The sequence below is a fragment of the Ambystoma mexicanum genome, chromosome 2p (genome assembly GCF_040938575.1).
Source record: "Ambystoma mexicanum isolate Mex_15411 chromosome 2p, UKY_AmexF1_1, whole genome shotgun sequence".
Taxonomy (NCBI): Eukaryota; Metazoa; Chordata; class Amphibia; order Caudata; family Ambystomatidae; genus Ambystoma; species Ambystoma mexicanum.
This window is the reverse complement of record NC_090923.1, coordinates 275,781,891-275,802,031: the sequence shown is the minus strand read 5'-3', so window position 1 is coordinate 275,802,031 and position 20,141 is coordinate 275,781,891.

Genomic DNA, 20,141 nt, shown 5'->3' with positions numbered 1-20,141 from the left:
TTTCTGCAGGAAAAGGAGCGTCCAGACTACCTTTCCCAGCAGACACTGGGCCAAGAACTACTAAACCCTTGCCACGTTGGGAGGGGCACACGTGCGCATGCACACACAAGCAGAAGCATGGGGCTTGTGCTCAGACGTCCGACAGGAGCAGATGTGTTTCCAGGAGCTCCAAGCAAGGTGAGCAGCACGAGGGGCCATGCCCCAGCCGACCCTCCTCCAGGCCCCTCACATATGCAAGCTAAGTAGCGCCAGTGCTGGGGAGCTTGGCCAGGCGTTGGGGAAGATGTGCACAGTACAGCTAAGATGCACTGAGGACCAAATGCCAAGAAGCTTTCCAAGTTGCCAGGGGCACATGCAGGGGGCGTCACCCATATCCTCTAGTCCACCCTGCTCCATAGAAGCTAAATTATTAGCGCAGTAGCGTTCCTAGCCACAAACTAATACAGTGCAAGGGGGGGCACCCAGCAACGCACAAACTCGAGTGCCTTGCATATCATTAGCATATGCAAATTGCCACGTGCGCTACCTATAGAAATCCGCAGCTGGCAGAACGCGACTTGTACTGAAGTCGCACCTCGCCACATGCGTCTAGCAGCTCACCCAAGGACCATTCTATCATGTGTGAATCTTAATACCTGGTCTTCCATTTACCGCGGGGCCATGTGTAGCTTCCTTACCGCAGTGACAGTGTATGAACCATCACAGGGGCAAGCAAAAGTATAAGAACGAAGCAGCAGACAAGTGTGCTTGTTTGGGGAGGATTGATTTGATTTGTTTATTTGTAATGCGTCAATAGCCCGCAGGCATCAGGGCGCAGAGAGACAGATCCATGTTAAGCCGTGGGAAGAAGAACAGTTGAGGGACTGCACATTATTTAAAAAGATAAGTCTTCATATTTTTTCTGAAGATTAGCAGATTTGGCTCTGCCCTCATGGAAACTGGGAGGTTGTTCCACTGCTGAGCAGCACGAGTCGGAAAGGATTTCCCAGCGCCAGTCGCTCGGCATGCCTGAGGTATCTGTAGCTTGCCTTGTGTTTGGGATCTTAGAGCCCAGTTAGGCATATATCGGGTGAATTTGCTCTGAGATATGATGGGGCCACTCCAAATAGACACCTGTGAACCAAAGTCATGGACTTGAAAATGATTCTATCTTCTACTCTGAGCCAATGGAGAGATCTTCTGGCCTCTGTCACATGGCTTCTTTTGCCGATCTTTTTTATGATCCGAACGGCGTTGTTCTCCATTATCTGGCATTTATTTATGCACTTTTTTGATGCTCCCAGTAGCAATGGGTTGCCGTAATCAAGGCGTGCCAGTATAATAGCCCTGGCAATTGTGGCTGCATTGTCTTCTGTTAATAGTGGACGTATGGCTCTCAGTAGCCTGATACAGTAGGCGTTATTTTTATGGAGATAATTGGTTTGGGATTCAGATCCCAAGGACGCCTCCAGCATCATCCCGAGTGTTTTCACATGGGGGACCACCTTGATGCTTGAGTCTTTGATAGTGAATTCTTCAAACTCTTTACCAAGCTTGCCCCTTGCTTGACTGGAGCAGAAAATCATTAGTTCGTTTTTTTTACAGTTCAAGCACATCCAATTGTCTTCCATCCATCTGTCTATCAGGTTGTATATGGTTGTGATCTTTTCCTTGTCTATTTGATACTCTCCTTCCAACTCCATCACCAGCTGTGTATCATCGGCGTAGTTGGTAAAGTGGACACCGATGGATTCTAACAGTACACAAAGAAATTTCATGAATAGATTGAAGAGGAGAGGAGAGATGCTGGCTCCCTGCGGTACACCTGCACTTATGGGAGAGGGTGTTGAAAACTTCTCCTCCCAGTGAATTCTGGCTACACGGTCTGTGAGAAAAGATGTTAGCCATGCCAGGGCTGCCTTAGAGCACCCCGCTGTTTTCTCCAGAACTTGTTGTAAGAGTGTATGGTCGACGAGGTCGAAAGCAGCACTTAGATCCAAAAGCATTAAGATCTCTGATTTGCCCTTGTCTATTATGGAAAGCATACCTGTTCGCAGGTCCAGCATAGCGGTTACCGTGCTGTGAGCCACACGAAAACCCGACTGTTGCTCATGCAGAATGTTGCTAGCTTCCACATGTGCCTGCAATTGTCCTGTAGCAACTTTATCCATAATTTTCAGTACAAAATTGGTATTAGTGATAGGGCGCATATTGGTGGGATCTTTAGGATCCAGGCCTGGCTTTTTTAACAACGGTCACCTTTTTTATAGCTTTGGGGATCTCACCATCAAGGAAAGATGCGTTAATTATCTTAGATAACACTGGTGCGAACAGTTCTTTGTGTTCCACGATAATTTTAGGAGGGATTAGGTTTTCCGCGCAAGAGGATGGTTTCATCTTGGCCAGCACTTTCACCATTTCAGCCTCTGAGGTTGGTTGAAAATTAAAGTTATCCAGTTCATATGGCTGTAAGTTAACCGCCATCGATGGAAGGGATTCTTTAGACGTTTCTCTGGCCAGGATGATGGCTTCTCTCGCTTTTTGAGTTTTATTTTCGAAAGCTTTTTTTACATTTTCACAGTCTTCCTCTACAGGCGTATATGGGGGAGACATGGATTTAGGTTTCTCGTAGGATTTAAGGATATCAAAGAGTTTGATGGCTGCGTTTGGTGCGGCCTCAATCGGCTTATTATAGTATTCCGCCTTAGCAGTTATAATGCAGTGTCTATACTTGACGTTCGCCTGATTCCATTGCTCCTTTGAGTTAGGAGAAAGATCTTTTCGCCATATTCTTTCTAATCGCCGTTTCTCAATCTTGAGATCCCTAAGTGTACTATTAAACCAGCTTTGATGATTTATTTATTTATTTATTTATTTAAAGTTTTTATTATTTCAGAAACAAAAAACAATACAAACCAAACTAGCAGCCTTATTTGCGACAGACACATGAACATCAATTAATGCGCACTACTGCTCCCCCAATCCCTCCCCCCTCAAGAGCTTGTTTGCGTTTCTCATTCTGTATCTGCTGCATGTGGCCGGGTATCACTTTCTTCCGAAGCTGCGGAATCCATTACTGTGCCAAACAGTCCTGTTACTAGCACTCTCCATGCAGTCAGGTTACCCACTTCTTCCTCCACGCTCTTGCTACATGCCTCCTGCCATACTACCGTTTCAGCCTCCGCCCATTTTTGCAAATCCCGCCACCATACCTCAACCCGTGGCTTGTGGCACTGCTTCCAGCCCATGGCAATCCTTCTTTTTGCAAGCACATATGCCAGGTCCCCCAGTTTCCCAACATGTTTAGTATTCCGTGGTCTGGGAAACCCTCCCAACAGGCAGGCCCAGGCTGTATCTATGTTGAGCGTGACCCCTTTATCCGCTAGTTTTTGTGCCACTTCCCCCCAAAAACCTTCAATCACTGGGCAGGACCAGAACATATGTGTCATATCAGCGTCTTCTTTATCGCATTTTGGGCATGCTTGTCTTCCTGCATTTACAAACTTGTATATTCTCTTCGGGGTCATATAGGCTCTATGCGTTATGTATAACTGTATTTGTTGCAATCTGGCATTTCTGGACACTATCTTGTGGTATCCCGTAGCACGCTCCCACATCCCATCGGTCATCTGTGCCCCCACCTCCGCTTCCCAGTCCAGCCTCAAATGCGTCAAATCCTTCCCCACCCGGGTCATCACCATCTCATATAATCTAGAGATCTCGTGACCTCCTTCTGATGTGTCATATATTGTCCCCATAATGGCGTCTGGCTCCTCCGCCAGTACAGTCTCTGGCCAGGTTTTACGAATAATCTGGACTAGCCTAAGATACGTGACATATTGGCCTCTGTGCAGGCCTGCCTCTTCCCCCAGTTCTTCGAAATCCTTAATGGTCCCCTCTTGCCATACATCTCCCAATGTGACCAGCCCGACTGATTCCCAATAGGTCCTGATAATTATTCTTAGTTGGTTGTCTCCCCCTGCTAAGGCCACTAGCGGCACTTGTGGGGAACAAGGGTACGGGTTCTCCATCAGTCGGCATACTCTACGCCACATCTTCCACCCAAGCAACATCATACCCGAGCGTTCTTTCATTTCAGGTCTAGGCAACCAAATAATCTCCTTTAGGTAAAATGGAGTGCAGTCCTGTCCAAACAGCCTAAGTTCAGGAGTTACCTCATCAGAAAGCCATTTGGTTACATATTGCAACTGACCAGCCACATAATAGGCCTCAAAGTTTGGCAGCTTAATGCCCCCTCTATCATAGAAGTTCTGCAGCTTCCATAGCGCCACTCTATTTCGAGTGCCATGCCATAGGAAGTCTCTGCACATGCTATTCAGTTTGACAAAAAACTTTTTGGGTATCAAGTACGGTATATTACTGAAGAAATGCAACAGCCTGGGCAGGACCACCATTTTGAGCATCGCCCCCCGTCCCATCATCGCCAGCGGCAACTTCTCCCAAAACTTCATACTTGTTTGGACTTTTCCCACAGCCACCTCGGTATTATGCAAGTGTTCCTCCTCTACCGTGTGATCCACCTCTATTCCGAGGTAGCGGAAGGAATCAACCGCACATGGTACAGACAACATTGGCAACCGCTCCAGAGGGGTTCCTCTGTAGCTCCCCAATGGGAACATGCTTGATTTTTGGGGGTTCACCGCTATGCCGGACAGTTCTGCATACCTTTCCATAACCTCTAGAATATATTGAAGATTTTCTTCCGGATATTTCAGATATAGTAGCAAATCATCAGCATACAAGGATATTAGATGTTTCTCTCCCCCTACCTCAATACCTATCATGTCATATTGTTGTCTGAGGTACACTGCCAGGGGCTCCAGGGCTAGAATGTATAACATCGGGGACCAGGGGCACCCTTGTCTGGTGCCCCTGCTAAGTTGCCATCTCTCAGATATCACCATCTCTGTGCGCACCCTAGCCAGTCGTTCACTATATAGCAATTTTGCCCACCTAACATAACCCGGCCCCATCCTGTATTCCCTCAGGGCCTCCAACAACCATGGCCACCTCACTGAGTCAAAAGCTTTGACTGCGTCTAGGTACACAACCACCATTTCCCCCTCGCTCCTGTTCCCCTCTTCAATCACCCGGTGGAGTCGCCTATGGTTGTGGGTTATATTCCTGCTGGGGACATAACCTGTCTGGTCCGGGTGTATCAGTTTGCTAATAACTCTACGCAGCCTATTGGCCAGGACCGCCGTCAATATCTTGCTATCCTTGCTATCTTGCGGCACAATTAACGCTTCTCTAAGCGATTCCGGCAGCCGGCCCATCTCAAAAGACTCATTTAGCATCTCTAGCATAGGTGGGAGTACTTCCTCTCTATATGTTTTATAAAACTCGCTAGGGAATCCGTCCGCGCGGGCAGGTGGGCAGCTGCTTCACCATCTCATCCAATTCCTCTAAGGTAATCGGTGCATCCAGCTCCTCCCTTTCTTCAGCACTAATCTTAGGTAATTCCATGTCTTTTAGAGTTTCTCTTATCTCCTCTCAGTTGTCCCCTTTTCTGTCCTCATATAATGTCCTATAATAGGTCTTGGGTGTCAACTACCTTCCCGTCTTCTCTAGTTATCGTCCTGATCGGGGGCCTGGGGGTTTCGCTCTTATATAACCACGCCAGCAAGCAGCCAGTTTGATCCCCACCTCCATGTTTACTCTCAACATACTTCTTATAATTAAGGTTGCAGAGCCTTTCCCAAAGCTCTGCACACCGCTGCTGTAGTTCGAGTACAAGTTCCGCCTCCCCTCCTGCCCTGTTGCTTTCCTGTTCCAATTTCACTTCCACTTTCTTTAATTTCGTTAGGACCCCACCCTGTAGGCCTTTTGATTTAGCAATAGCAGCACCCCGCAACACCACCTTAAAGGCTTCCCAGAGCGTGCACGCTGAGTCCACACTACCTGTGTTTTCCTCAAAGTACTGTATGATCGCATCCCTGATATCTTCCCTGAAGACAGGGTCCCGGAGCGCCTCTGCCCGGAGGCGCCACGTCGGTATCCGTGCCCTGGGGCGGCAGTGCTGCCAGCTCAGAAGCAGAGGCGAGTGGTCCGACAGGACCCTCGCTCTGTAATCTGTTTGGGTGGTCTCTATCACCACCTCCGGCGTGGCAAAAAAATAATCAAGTCTCGTATGCAGTTGTTGCGGGGCTGAGTAATGCGAGTACTGTGTTTCATTAGGGTGTTTCAGCCTCCAAACATCAGCGGGCCCGAAGTCGTCAAGTAATGTCTGCAATACCCTGGCTGCTGAGGTGGGCCTATCAATCTTATCATCGGATCTATCTGCCCTGGGGTTGAGCACACAGTTGAAATCCCCTCCCCAAATAACCGCTCCTCCCATACACGCGCCCAAATGAGTACACAGGGTTCTAAAATATGCCGCAGTATTTTGGTTGGGGGCATACGTATTTATAATGCACACCTCTCTATTCTCTACCAAAGCCTTTAATATGACCAACCTCCCCTCCGTGTCCACCACCTCTTGTGTAAGTTGGAGCGGAACGTGCGGTGCTACCCAGACCAGCACTCCCCTAGCGTAGGCAGAATACGGAGAGCCTACTACAGTACCTCTCCACTTCTTCCCCACCAGTTCCAGTTTTTGCTGGGTCAGATGTGTTTCCTGCAACAACGCAATATCAATCTTCTGTCTTTTCAAGTATATCATGACTTTGTTTCTCTTTAAGTAACTGTTGAGTCCCCTGACATTCCATGTTACGATCTTAAGGTCCCCCATAGCTCATGAGTGTCCTCTTCCCTTCCGTGTAGCGAATCCCCTTCGCCCACGTGATACAGATACAGCTCTCCACCTTTACTTGTAGCCTCTTGTACAAACTCAAACTACCCTTAACTATGTACACAACAAATTCCCAACTTTCCTCCCCACCCTCCCCCCTCCCTTCCCCCACTCCACACACCCCAACTGTTGCCCAGCTCCGTTCGCGAAACTCAGGCACCCCCACATCTAGTCCTGAAAGCACCAAACAATGCCCAGAGCCCAGTAGGGTGAAGTGGCCCTAATGGCCACTTAACTAAGAATACTGTGGGGTAGAGAGATCCGCTCTGTAAGGCTCCCATTAATTCAATAATAATTACAGTGCTCATAACATTTAGTGTAACAGTCTGACCTCCTCTGCTGAAGGTTGCAGAAATGACTATATTCAAGTCCCATGGGTCCGTGCCACGCCATCTTGTGGCATCCTCCTCGTGCATTACTTATCTCTTTCATGCTCTTTCTCTGTCCAAACTCCAGACTCCTGGGGACATCCCTACGCATCGAGCCATCCCATGGCATCCACCGGGGTCTCAAAAAACAAAGTTTTGTGTTTATGTATAACTTTCAATTTTGCCGGATACAGCAACATGTATTTGTGGCCCGCCTCTCTCAGTCTCCGCTTTACCGTCCCAAAGTTCATGCGGCTACGCTGCACCGACAGGGTATAGTCCGGGTAAGCCGTGATATTTGCCGCCCCTCGTATAATCGTTCCTCCCTTGCGGAAGTGTTCCAATATCCTCTCACGGTCCCGGTAATTAAGAATTTTGGATATTACCGGCCTAGGCGGGTTTCCTGGCGGTGGCCTCGTTGTTAGAGCCCTATGTGCCCGCTCTACCGCAAATCCTTGAGATAGGGCACCTCCGGGTATCTCTTGGAGTAGCATGGACTCAATGAACTCCGTGGGATCGTGGCCCTCCAATCCCTCTGGCAGGCCCACGATGCGGATGTTGTTTCGTCGGGCGCGTCCTTCCGCCTCCTCCGCTCTGCTCTCCAAGTTGCCCACTCTCTGTATCAGGGCATGCAATTCAGCCTTATGGGAGGCACAATCCACGGTATTAGGGCTCACTTCCTTCTCAAGGGTCTCCGTACGCTCCGCCAAGGCCCTGACGTCCTGCCGGAGTAGATTAACTTCCTCCTGCACCTCTCCGACCTTAAGGTCCAGTGCCTTTTTCAGCTCAGTGACGGCTAGTTCGAGTTTGGCTTCCCAGGCCGCCTTTAAGTCTGCAATCGCAGCTAGGACTTCTTGGTTGGTGCCCGTTGCAGTCCTGCTGTCTGCAGGCGACTTATCCTTACTCTTGGTATTTTCTTGACCAGGGGACAATTTAGCGAAGTCGTCCAGGGTGGGCTGCTTCGCCTTCGGCCTCACCGTCCTATTAGACATGACCCAGAGGACCTGTATTCTGCACAAGTGACAAATGCGCACCCAGTACATCTCTTTCGTTCTATCACCGTGCGGCCTGCTCCTTCCTTTGTTCCGGACATTGGTCGGCCATTTTGTGTCGTCTTTTGTCTCCGGCGCTCCTTGTCTTTTCCGCACAGAACTCTGCCGCCATTCCTCCTACACCTTCCAAAAGGTCACCAAGCATGGTCCACTCATTCACACACCGACATGTCTATTTTCAGTAGTCATCAGCCCATCGTAGCACACTTTTACGCCCGGATCATTTCAGGATCTCGGGAGCTCTGAGATATGGTTATTGTAGATTTGTAGAAGTTGCTCGCAGGTGTCCCCGTTTTGAAAACATTCCCCAAGAGTCACTAAGTTTGAGGCATGGGGAAAACACACACAGAATAGTAACTCACACTCTCTTTGCAGCATTGAACTGCTCCTGTTACCAGACCTGAGAGTGCGCAGGCAGGAGGCCAGCACTCACCCCAGAGATAAGTCTCTCTTTGTCTCGCCTTTGAGCCCTTTTGTACAATGTGCATGAAGAACATGGTTTCTCTGATTGAGTATGTGTATTTGTCAATAGTTGTATTTTGTCTTTTGCCTACTTTCCCTTGCCCATCCACCTCCCCTCTCCTGACCCTCTTTCTGGTTATCCTGAATACCAATGCCTATCCAAACAATGGATCCCTAACCCTATTTCCGCGCCGGTATCTCAAAGGCCTGTGTAAGTTTTACCTTGCAGGTGCCCAGACCGCGGAGGGGGTGGTTGGTTCGTGCCACTCCTGCGCCTGGAGACCGGAGCTGTGACACTACCCATCAGTTGTAGCACCCTCATTGATTATCGTGTACTGAAAATGCTACCCATCCTGTTGAACCATTGTTCAACTGTGCTACCTTGGTAGTTCTTCTATCATTTTGCTTGGACATGTGCTTGGCCATATTCAGCGACTTCAAGTCATCTACTGGAGACTCTTCCAGGGTTTTTTGGTGGCTACAGGCTTTTTCCCTGGTTTGGGGGTTTGGCTCCTTGGAGTTCTCTGCGATTTGGTATTTTTACAAGTCAAGGTGGCCTCTGATGGGGCTGGACCCTATTTACACGCAAGGTAGAACAAGGAAACCAAGGGGTAGGGGCATCCTGAAGCCAGGTAGACTAGAAGGAAGAAGCCAACGGACCCCAGACACAGTTCTTCTGAAGGTCATGGTGATAACTAAATGAGGGAGGGGCTTTTGTTGTCAGACAGTACGCTTGGCCTACAGTGTTTGTGCACTCTCTGACATTCTCATTGTGGGGTACTATGTACATGATGTGTTCTGCTGGTCAATGGCTGTTCCTGTGTTGGGTTTACTTTTCAGGTGTCAGGGGAATGTTGTGGTTTGACATACTGGGGTGTACACATGGCCAATGTTCACATCTGATGTGTACAGGACACTGAGGGTCATTTGATTTCACATGCATGTATTGAGTGCATGTCCCCACTGACACACACATTTACATAATACTCCACCACACATACAACCACACGTCCATGCCCACACGTGCACACAGATTGCCTTCTCTGGCATGCTGTGTCCCTGCAGCGCATGATCACTTACAATTTGGGGATCGTGTACATGCGTCAATAGGTTATTTTTGTGGCTTGTCCTTTTTATATGATGCGCAAGGTGTATCCCCAACACAATGGCTGCTCACTGTGCTGTGTGCTGAGCAGTGTGTTGCAGGAGACACGCACAGCACATGGGTTAGGGATTTGCGGATTTGGCTTGGCCAATGTGCATGACAACAGGCATTCTGTCTTTTGTTCATGGTACCGCTGGTGGCATGCATTTGTGTGTGACTTTGTATGTGTGGGAGGTAGATGGTCAGTCATTTCATCTGCTTGGAATGTCAGGTGCGATTGTCTCAGGCCTGTTTCCATTTATCACGTGTCACTTCGTATCTAATTGGTCATATGTTGGGCTTTTGGTTTGCGCTTTTGCTGTTGCATGTCATGTCACGTGTGGCAGACAAGGGTGATGTGGGTTGGGAGGGTTTGGGTGACATACCAGTGAATGTCATGGCCTGTTTTGCAGGGGGGTAGTGTGATATACACCTTGCATGAGTTCCTTTTGGTCACACAGGATTGGTTAGGTTTAAGTAGCTAGGGATGCACACAATGTAGCACTTCCGTGGCAACATTCTCAGGGTGGTAAGGTTGTGACAGTTGACTACCTCTTTGTCATCATCGATTGTCACCTGGTATGTGCCAGGCCTGTGTGCACTCCGCAGGGGTGGGAGTTTAGGTGAAAAATGTGGCCACAAGCTGGGTCAGGGCTGCCTCGCCACGTGCCCTTTCCCCTCCCATGGGCAGCGCCTGTGCCTGTGGTTGGGGATGTGGGGGCTCCACCATGTCCACCGGTACGCCCTGCCGTGTTGCAACATTGTGCAGGACACATGCTGCCACAATGATGCTGCACACTACTGGGGGTGCATATAGTAGCTGCCCGCCAGAGCGGTCAAGGGAGCAGAAGCGTGACTTGAGCACTCCGAATGTGCGCTCCACTATGCCCCTGGTTGCAATATGGGCAGCGTTGTATCTTACCTGGCGTAGTGTGATGGGGTTCCGTATTGGCGTCATCATGTGGTTGCTCTTAGGGTAGGCACTGTCCCCTGGGGAGGCGGGGATGGTTGTCATTAGTTGGGTTTGTGTATTTGTCTGTGTGTGACATGCATGCATGTGCAGAGACATTTGTACTCATCAATGAGCGATGTGTCGCCATGCTTCCCAGCTTCCAGGTCCCGGCTCTGGGTGGACATTCTGTATATGAAACTGTCATGGGTAGACCCAGGATAGTTTGCATAGACAGAAGTGATGATTCCATGGGCATCGCATACAACCTGTACGTTGATGGAATGCCAGTGCTTGTAGTTTCGATAGATGTGCTCAGTGGCCCTAGGTGGACATAGGGCCACATGGGTGCAATCGATGGCACCAAGCACTTTGGGGAAGTGTGCCACCCTGTAAAAGTCCTGCACCACGGCCTGCCTTTCTGCGGGTGTTCTGGGCATGTATAAGGGCCTGCGGACTGAGGGGCGCGCAGTCATGTTTGTCAACACCTTTGTGTAGGCAGCATGACTGCATGGTCTGTGAGACGCCCCCCAACTATGGCAGTTGTCCGCTGAAATGACCCAGTGGCCAAAAAATGCAGGACATTGAGCCCCTTTTCCAAGGGGCTCAGTGCTTGGGAGCACAAGGTGGGTGATGTGAGGTCATCTTCCCACTCAGTGACCAGGTCTAGGATGATACGATGTGGAAACCTATAAATGCCATAGACCTGGTCATCAGGCATCCCAAAAAGGCTTGTCCTGGGCAAACAAATGCGGGGCCTGGCTATTCTAATCCTCCTGCGGTGTCCCACGATCAGTGCTGCGACAAAAGGGGCATTCATCGTAGCTGTATATACGTGTTTGTTATTTGCGCGCACTTTTATACTGCGCTGGGACGCTTCCGTCTGCCTTCATGTGGCGGACGCGTTTACGCTTGTGCGTGTCTTTTGGCGTGCGCGGGTTTCCCGTATTCGATTCCATGAATACGTGTTGTTCTCATGCGTGTGGGCGTACTTTGTATTTCCCAACAGAACTTGCCCAGTTACGCCTTCTTTTTCACGCGTTGTTCCCCATCACGTGTGTTCCGCCCACTTTTTGGTGTGTGTGCTACACGTTGTGCGCTTTCGCTGTGCTTGTCGCTCACAGCGCTCTGGATGTTGCAGTGACATGTGCACCACCCGCGGATTTGGTGCACATCCCAGGAAAAACACACGCAGCACCGTCCATGAATCGCACGCGTGCGCTTGATTTTTCATGCTTGCGCCAGCTAGCACCACATATTTCGGCGCACATCTGTTCCATGAATCGGCCCCTCTGTCATTATAGAGTTTACTTTTGGTAAGGAGTACTTGTTGTTTATAGTACTTGGAGGCATTGTCAAATGTATTTTTGTTGGTTGTTGTGGGTGATTTTTTCAAGAGTGATTCTGCCTTTCTTTTGGTTGTTCTAAGGGCTTTAAGCTCAGGGGTGAACCAACCATTAAGGTGGACCAGTTGTTTGTCTTTGCATAATGCGAGGGGAGCTATTTTGTTTGCCAAGATTGTGTCGTTGTAGAGTCTGGTCATTGTGGTAGGGTTGGTATTGCCAGGACTGGTTGCATAAGTGGGAGCAAATTATTGGCTGTAATATTCTTTTTGTTTCTTGATGGTGCCTCTGGAGCTAGAGTGGGGAGGTTGGCTGGACTAATCTTAGTATTGATATAGAATGTGATGAGATGGTGATCCGACCAAGTACACAGCGCGTTAGATGTGATGGTGGACATGCAGTTGATTGCTACAAGCCAGTCGAGTATACGACTTTTCCCATGCGTGGGATTCGGAATCTTGGTTGCGAAACCAAGTGCTGACATGGTGTTAGCCAAGGAGAGAGCATTGTTATCAAATGAGTCATTCACGCCTAAGTTGAAATCGCCAAAAATGATGGTTTGAGATTTGGGCTTGGAATTGGATGAGATGATTTGGGTGACCTCATCTCAAAGGTGAGTACAGGCCCTGGGGGTCTGTAGATGAGGTTAATGTTTAAAGTAGCTGTTGCTGAGAGCGACAATTTAACTGATGGTAGTTCGCAAGAGTTGTGGGGCAGTTAATGGCACCTCTCTCATGTTCAAGGAGGTTTTAGCTATGATGGGCACTCCTCCACCTTTGGCATTGGATCTGTCCCTCCTGCATATGGAGTAGCTGTCAGGGACGGCAAGAGACAGCTCTGGGCCCGAAGCGTCATTTAGCCAGGATTTTGTTATAGCTAGAAAGTCTAGCTTGTGTGTCGTGATGATGTCTGTGATGTCAAGTGCGTGGGCCGGAAGTGATCTAGCGTTGATGAGGGCTCCCAGAAGGGTATGGTTGCGTGTGTTGCGTGTGGGAGGTGGATATGGGTGTTGTGAGTTGGTGCATGCCATGAGGAGTGTGAGGCATGAGTTTCTTTCCCCGATGGTGGGTGCAGTGATGCCTGTTGTGTCTCTAGTTGAATAGGTTCTGAAAGCAAGGTGGGTGTTTTTGACTGCAATAGGGCACAGGCAGCTGTGTGTTGGGTTGAGACAGTGAGGGGATGTCCTGGGTTCCAGGAAGTGCTTGTCGTGGTGGGCGTGTCATAAAGCAAAAGACATGCAGGTTAACAGGCACAAAATGCGATGCAGATGTAAAGTCTCTCCATGCAGTGTGTCGTCGGTGTGTCGTCATTCAGCTTTGATGCAGAGGTATCGGATCAGGCTCTGGCGTAGTGCAGACCAGTTGAAGCTGTGCAATAGGACCCCAGCCAGCCCATAGGACTGGGGGTTTCCCAACAGTACTTTAACATGAGCAGCAGCACCCTCGAGATGGATGGGGATGCAGATTAATACTCTAGCATCAAATCAATCAAGACAACTCGATAGTTTGGCAAAGGGAGTCAGTTTAATGACAAGTACAAAAAACAGGGAGTTCATGAATGTCAACAATCGCTCGATTTTCTTTCTTGCTTCAACTCCAATTAATTTCAGAAAAAACACATAATTTATACCAAAAACCTGTCATCACTGACGTGTAACGGTTAAAATTTAGCATGCAACTTGATTGGTTCTAGGAAGGTAACTTCAATATAGGTACTATATCTGTATATGGTATGGGGAGTGGGGATTGGATAAACACTGTCAGGTGGGGCATCTAAGCCCTTCCTTCAAAATGGCTACTGCAAACGTCATTAAAAGAACAACGTCTTATTTGTCCTACTAACTATAGGACCCTAGATTACTTGGTTCACTACGATTGGGTTGGCATCGACCCCACTCATACTTTTCCACTTGTTTAGCAGCGTGCAGAATAGTTGGCCAGGTGCAGGGAGTTTGTCTGCACCCCCAGCTTCCCTCCAATTATTGCTACAAACAATCATCACCTCAGTGGTCATGTGTCAATTATTTCTTTGTGGTTGGCCGTGAGACTGCTTCTTGGTCTGGAAAAGTTAAGGTGTCTGTGCATGGCACAGGTCCATGCATAGATATGAAAGTTTCATCCCTTCTTCCTCGTCTGGTCACGTGATTTCGACACCATGAAATAGTCTTATTACTCATGCAATTTCGTGTATTTGATGTAATTCTGCCAGCCATATGCCATCTGTGGCTTATCTTGACCTTTCTGAACAGGATACTCTGTTCTTGTTTTTGTTAATTGTATCCACTGTTGGGCTATTTCAGCCAGTACGACCTTGGCTTCTTGGCATGATTTACCTTCGTCTGAGTTTCTCTCCGCCTTTAATTCTCGATTTGTTTGCTGCAAAGCTCTCCCCTTGAGACATTTAGTAACCTTTGGTAGATCGTGCATAGTGGAAGCTTACTTATATAAAGTGCTCCTTTTGAGGTAGATATGTATAGGTGGTGCTTGCCGCAAGCTATTTTACTATTAAGCATAAGCAAGCCTCACAAATTCTGGCTTCTTGTGGTTCTTTGCATATGTACACATTTAAACTAACTGAATATCTTCAAGGCGCATATGGCATAATTTCTGACATCTTGACATCATTTATTTCACTTTAGGCTCAGGATGTCACTTATACCTGGTGTTTCGTCTCTTTTCATCATTCATAGGTCATCATATCTTCTATATGTGAGTCAGTCCGTGTTCTTGTGACGTCACCATTTGTCTTCTTTTAGGACTTTCTTGGCTTCTTCAGGCATTGCGTTTTGACAATCGTCATTCTGTCTCATGTGTCGATATGGTTTCTTCAATGGGTACCTTACTGTTCAGGTTTTCTTAGATGTCGGTACTTCAACAGGTGCAGTTCTTCTGATAGGTACTGGACAGAGCCCAACTGCAGCTCTCTGCTGGTTTATTTGCTCATCATATGTCACATACTTTGGCGTGAACGTTCCTGGTACTTCAAAATGGGCAGTTGGAGTGTGAATGGAGCTTGGCACCGCCTTTATACTCCCCCCTCTGGTCGATTCATCGACCACTTTCACTTCTTCCTTGGTATTCACCTTTACTTCATCCTCTGGATCCACCTTTTCTTCATCCTCTGGATCCACACATAGAGGTTTGAAGAAATACATTTTTGGGGTCCATATCTTTACGACTCCCTTCAAGCTTCCTGCTGTTCTTACGTACTCATCTTTGTTCCAAGTCATTAGTTGACATTGTCCACTTGGACTACAATAGATCCATTTTCCCACATGATTTCTGTGTTTCCTTGGATACCGAAACTTTGTTCCTTCTGGTGCATAAATGCTGGCTTTCACAAAGTCTCTTATTTCTTCATCAGTCAGGTCCTTGGGCTTCCAGTCTGATTCAACATAAATCATGATCTTTATCCCTATGGCCTTTTTCGCAGTTTTCTGGCACTGAGAGATTTTTATCTTGATAACACAGAATCCGAGCAATATCACTAGCAGGGCTCCTAGGAATTTGAATGCATCTGCCATCCACTGTGGAACCTATGAAAATAGTGATCCAAACCAACTGTCGTCGTCCACTTCATCAGTTTCATCATTCATTTGATTCTGTAGTTTCATCAGCATACCTATGGTCTCTGTTAAGGTTCCATTTTCGTCATCGTGAGATAGTATAAATGTGCAACATGATTCTCCAATTTTTGCACAAACAGCTCCATCCATAGCTGTGATCATGTCAAGGACATATCTTTTCTGGAGAGTCATTAGTCGAATTGCCCTTAACGGTTCCTTTATTGCATTAAATCCTTTTATTGTCGTGTTGAAGGTCTGCAGTAACTTCCATCTGGTTATCTGAAAACATTTAGTATTTGCTCCAACCTGAACTCTTGGCATCAGAATTGTTGTGAACACTGATGAGGTCAAGCTGAACAGCCTGTGCTCATACGGGATTGCATGAAAAGCTTCTTCTGATTTGCCAGAAAAGTAATTCTTTCTCTTCATTTGGCTCATCAGTTCCACAGATCTCTTTTTCCTTAGGTGAGCATCTGCTTTTGGGAAACTTTCAATGTTCAGATCACTCTTTGTAATCAGCAATGCCGGGACACGGACATTCAGCAGTGTGCATATACCTCCCCAGTTCTTCGTCAGCCTGATATATGCTTTGGATCCCCATGCTCAATGATGATCCATGATCACTGCAGTACCATGTACCATTTCTGGAGTGTCAAAAACTTGTCCACAGTTCTGATTCTCTCCCATTTTTCTTGTACCATTATTCCTGAAGCAGAATTTTGGGCTCTCCAATGGCACTATCTGTAAAGGTCCTCCTCTGTCCTCGACCCATGTCAATAGTTTAGCAAGTCTTGGCCATAATGGCTTGCATCCAATTCGTACTATGTCAATGGTAGGCTGGTAACAACCGATGACCATCCATGCTCTGCAGATCACTACTCCTTTCTCCCATCCATCTGGTGAAAGCACTGTTCCCCAGATTTGCATTTGGTCTCTATTCTTCCAACTCCAAGCTTCTTCTGGAGTTTTTCCTTGAACGTTCAGTTTTTGGTTTGCCTCTCTTCTGATCTCTGCTCCTTTAACTCCAGGCTTCTCATATCTGATCACAATGTTCTTTGTTTTTCCATTGTTTCTTGTCTTTATGTCCTGGACATAATCGTCTTCGTTTGGATCCGTTGCTTCCGTTGGCCTTTTCAGTGAAGCATCACTCCCCATGAATTGGCCTCTGGTCTTGTACATTGCTATCTGTGATAGACAGTGCGCCGTCTGCACATCTATTTCAACAGCTATAAAGATCTTTGACTTTCCCATGCTGTAAGGTAGGGGTGCACAAACAAAGCATTCTTCCTCGGAATTTCGTCTTCAAACTTATTTCATATGTTGGTACCAGATGTTATTTCCCAAGTGTTCAGTGCTGCCCAGGTAGTCGTTTAGGTCGTTATTATCTTCTTGTGTGCTTCTCTTGATCCTCAAGGTTTTCATGTAGTTTGCTATCATCACATCCTTAATAGCATCCATGTAGCTTCTTCTTGCTGGAGGATTCTCAGGCATCTCCATCCATGGTCCAGGCATCTTCATCTGTACCATTTGAGTAGGAGAAAGTCTGCCAATTCTTTCCTTGTCCTTTTGCATCTTTCTTTCTTCTGGTTATGAATGTCCATATCAACTCTGCTATTGTTCCAGCATGTGGCTGTTTTGCAGGACTTGTACCTGTCCCCTTCATTGGATCAGGTGTGCTTGTCACTGCTGTCTCTGTTGGTTTATTCTCCAACTCCTTTTGTCTCTTTAAAATTTCAGCTTTCTCCATTTGTCTTTTCACTTCACTTGTGGTGGAACTTCTCATCATTGATTGTCCAACCTTCTCCCATTCTTTGGATTGTGGTTCTGCAGTTATTGACACTAGATCTGGTGTATGCGCACTCATCGTTTGTGTGTGTCTTTCTTTCATTAACCTTTTTCTCATGTTTGCTCTGCAGACCCTGTCTCCAGCTTTTCAACTTGCTTGCTACCAAATGTATGTGTGTGTCATTGCTAGTCACATCCATTACAAGTTCACTCACTCCTCTGTCAGACCTTCTAAGGACTGGAACAACTATGTAAGGTCTGGGTGCCTTTGTGGGTGTCATGTGTACACCATTAGGTAGGTGCACTGGGATCGGAACACTTTGTGCACCAATAAAAATTGCAGTTTGAATCGTCAGTGACAGTAAGACAATGATGAATACAATGCATAGGTACATGGTCCCCCTATAGGTTAACCTACAACACTTAGTTCCAGGACAATGCGTGCATCGCTCCTCCTGAGGGATGACAACATTACTACTTTGGTTGCCCATCTCGATCATTAAAGGAAAGAAAACTAACTCTTTAATACATTCTAGGTAATATTATCTCTGGATTCCGCTGTCTCTGCTCGTAGGTTGCAAGTACTGGAACGATTGTCCTTCTTTGCCTGAACAATAGATTGTCTCTTGTCTCTGGACACAGTTCTCTTTCTTTGTATATGAAAATGTCAAAATAAGGTAATAAGTTCAGCAAGTCTCTAGTTTGCGTGTTCAAAATAAACAAGCGCCCAGTCAATACCTCTTATCTGTTTCACTCCAGACGACATGTTGTGTCCTTGTCAGCATAAACAGGAGTGAATTCTTTGGCAACCTCTTCTCGACCTGTCCCTCGGTGGAAAGTTTACCCAGTTGGAAGAGCAAGCCTGGGAAGATCTCATCCAAGCTGTGCAGTTAAAGGACTCAAAGACATTCTGGAAATTCTGATGAGGATAGGAAAGTTCAACCTGCATCACAATACCTGCAGGAGCATGCTCATCTGTGTAGAGTTCGCTGGGTCTCTGATGAAAGTGAGGACGTCAACACTGGCAGGCCTACCCACGAGCTCTGGAAAGTCCTCAATCAGGCAAAAAAAACGCATTGCTTGCTAGTCTACTATCTTCTCGTGACAGGGACATTTGTCTTGTCTTCCCTGTAAAAGGGAACTGCTCGGCAATCACGATGAGCAGCTTCTGTGATTTCAATGAGCTTGAAGAGCAACCTAAATTATGATTCTGTTCAGGATTATACTAAAATGTTCTTTGTTTGATGGAGCTCGAAGAAATATCAGGACATCAGAGTGTCTCCCAACAAGATCTGGACAATCTTCAATTAAGCAAAAGAATAGCATGCTGACAAGCCTATTTGCTGCTTCTCCTGCTGGGGACATTTGTCTTGTCCTCGCTGTATTCCTGAAGCAAAAGAAACTGCTAAGCAATCACAATGAGCAGCCTCCTTATTGTCTTTACATTTTCAGCATCTTGAAGAAATTCGGTGATGTTAGTGAGCCTTCCCACTAACGACGGGTACGATCTCAATACTAGCTCAAAGTAGCTCAAAACGTCCTTAGTGATGTCACTACTGTGTGACACCATAAGTGAGTCCAAATAAGGCTTCTGTGTTGAAAGAGTCTGGATACTGGATTTTTTTCCAATTTATGTGTCCTCGATAAAAATTTGGCATATCCTTTCTTATCAAGGCTTCAGTATACCTCAGTCCAAAGTTCAAAATCAATAAACTATGTAGTGGTTTATACATGCAATTTTTCTTCTTCACCCTGCAACTAGGAGGCACAGAGTGTCCGTGTTTATGTCCTTATTCCCTTATTTTGCTCAGAGGAAATGTCCAAAATGAAGCCACAACTTTGCACAAAAGTTATTTGCCTTTGCCTTGCTGGTATTGCATCCTTCTTCCTCGTCATGGATCTCGTCTGCACGTGCTGTGGTTCTTCCCCGTCGTCTGTAGTCTCTACGCATTGGGGTGCGGGCATACGGCCTTCTCCATTGTATGGCTTGATGTCACCCAGGAATATCCAAGCTCTTCTTCCTTGTAGCTTGACTGCAGAGGGAGTGATGTCCTCCACTCTGAATGGTCTATTGAACCTTGGCTCGTCCCACTTTTTTCTCGTGTGATTTCTCACTAGGACCGTGTCCCCAGGGAACAGTTGTGGAACATGTAAACCTTGAATTTGGTCCGTTGAATTATCTCCTTCTGTGTTCTGTGCTGCCCTGCACCCTTGTTGTCGCCGCTGCAGCTGTCTTGAAATTACAGGAAGACAAGATGTCATGCAATTCAAGTAATTTTGCATTTCTGATCCTAAAACTTCCCCTGTCGGCTGAGCATCACATCTAGCTCTATCTCGGGGTGTCAATGGTGTGTGCATCCTTCTGCCTGTTGCGATTTCATGCGGCATAAGATGGTGGTCAGAACCAAGTTGGTTTCTGAGTGCATACAGTGCCAGTGGAAGGCAGTGCAGCCATCCCTTCTTTAGAGTAAGCTTCAACTTGGCTATCCTTTCCTTTAACAAGCTGTTGAGCTTCTTGCATATTCGATTACACTGAAGAGAACTTGTGCTTTATACCAAGCAGCAAGCTAATCAGTTTGAATACTGCATTAACAAAGTGGGGACCATTATCTGACCTCATGACCTCACATACTCCCCATCTGGGAAATACCTCCCTCACCATAAATGTGGCAACACAGGTAGA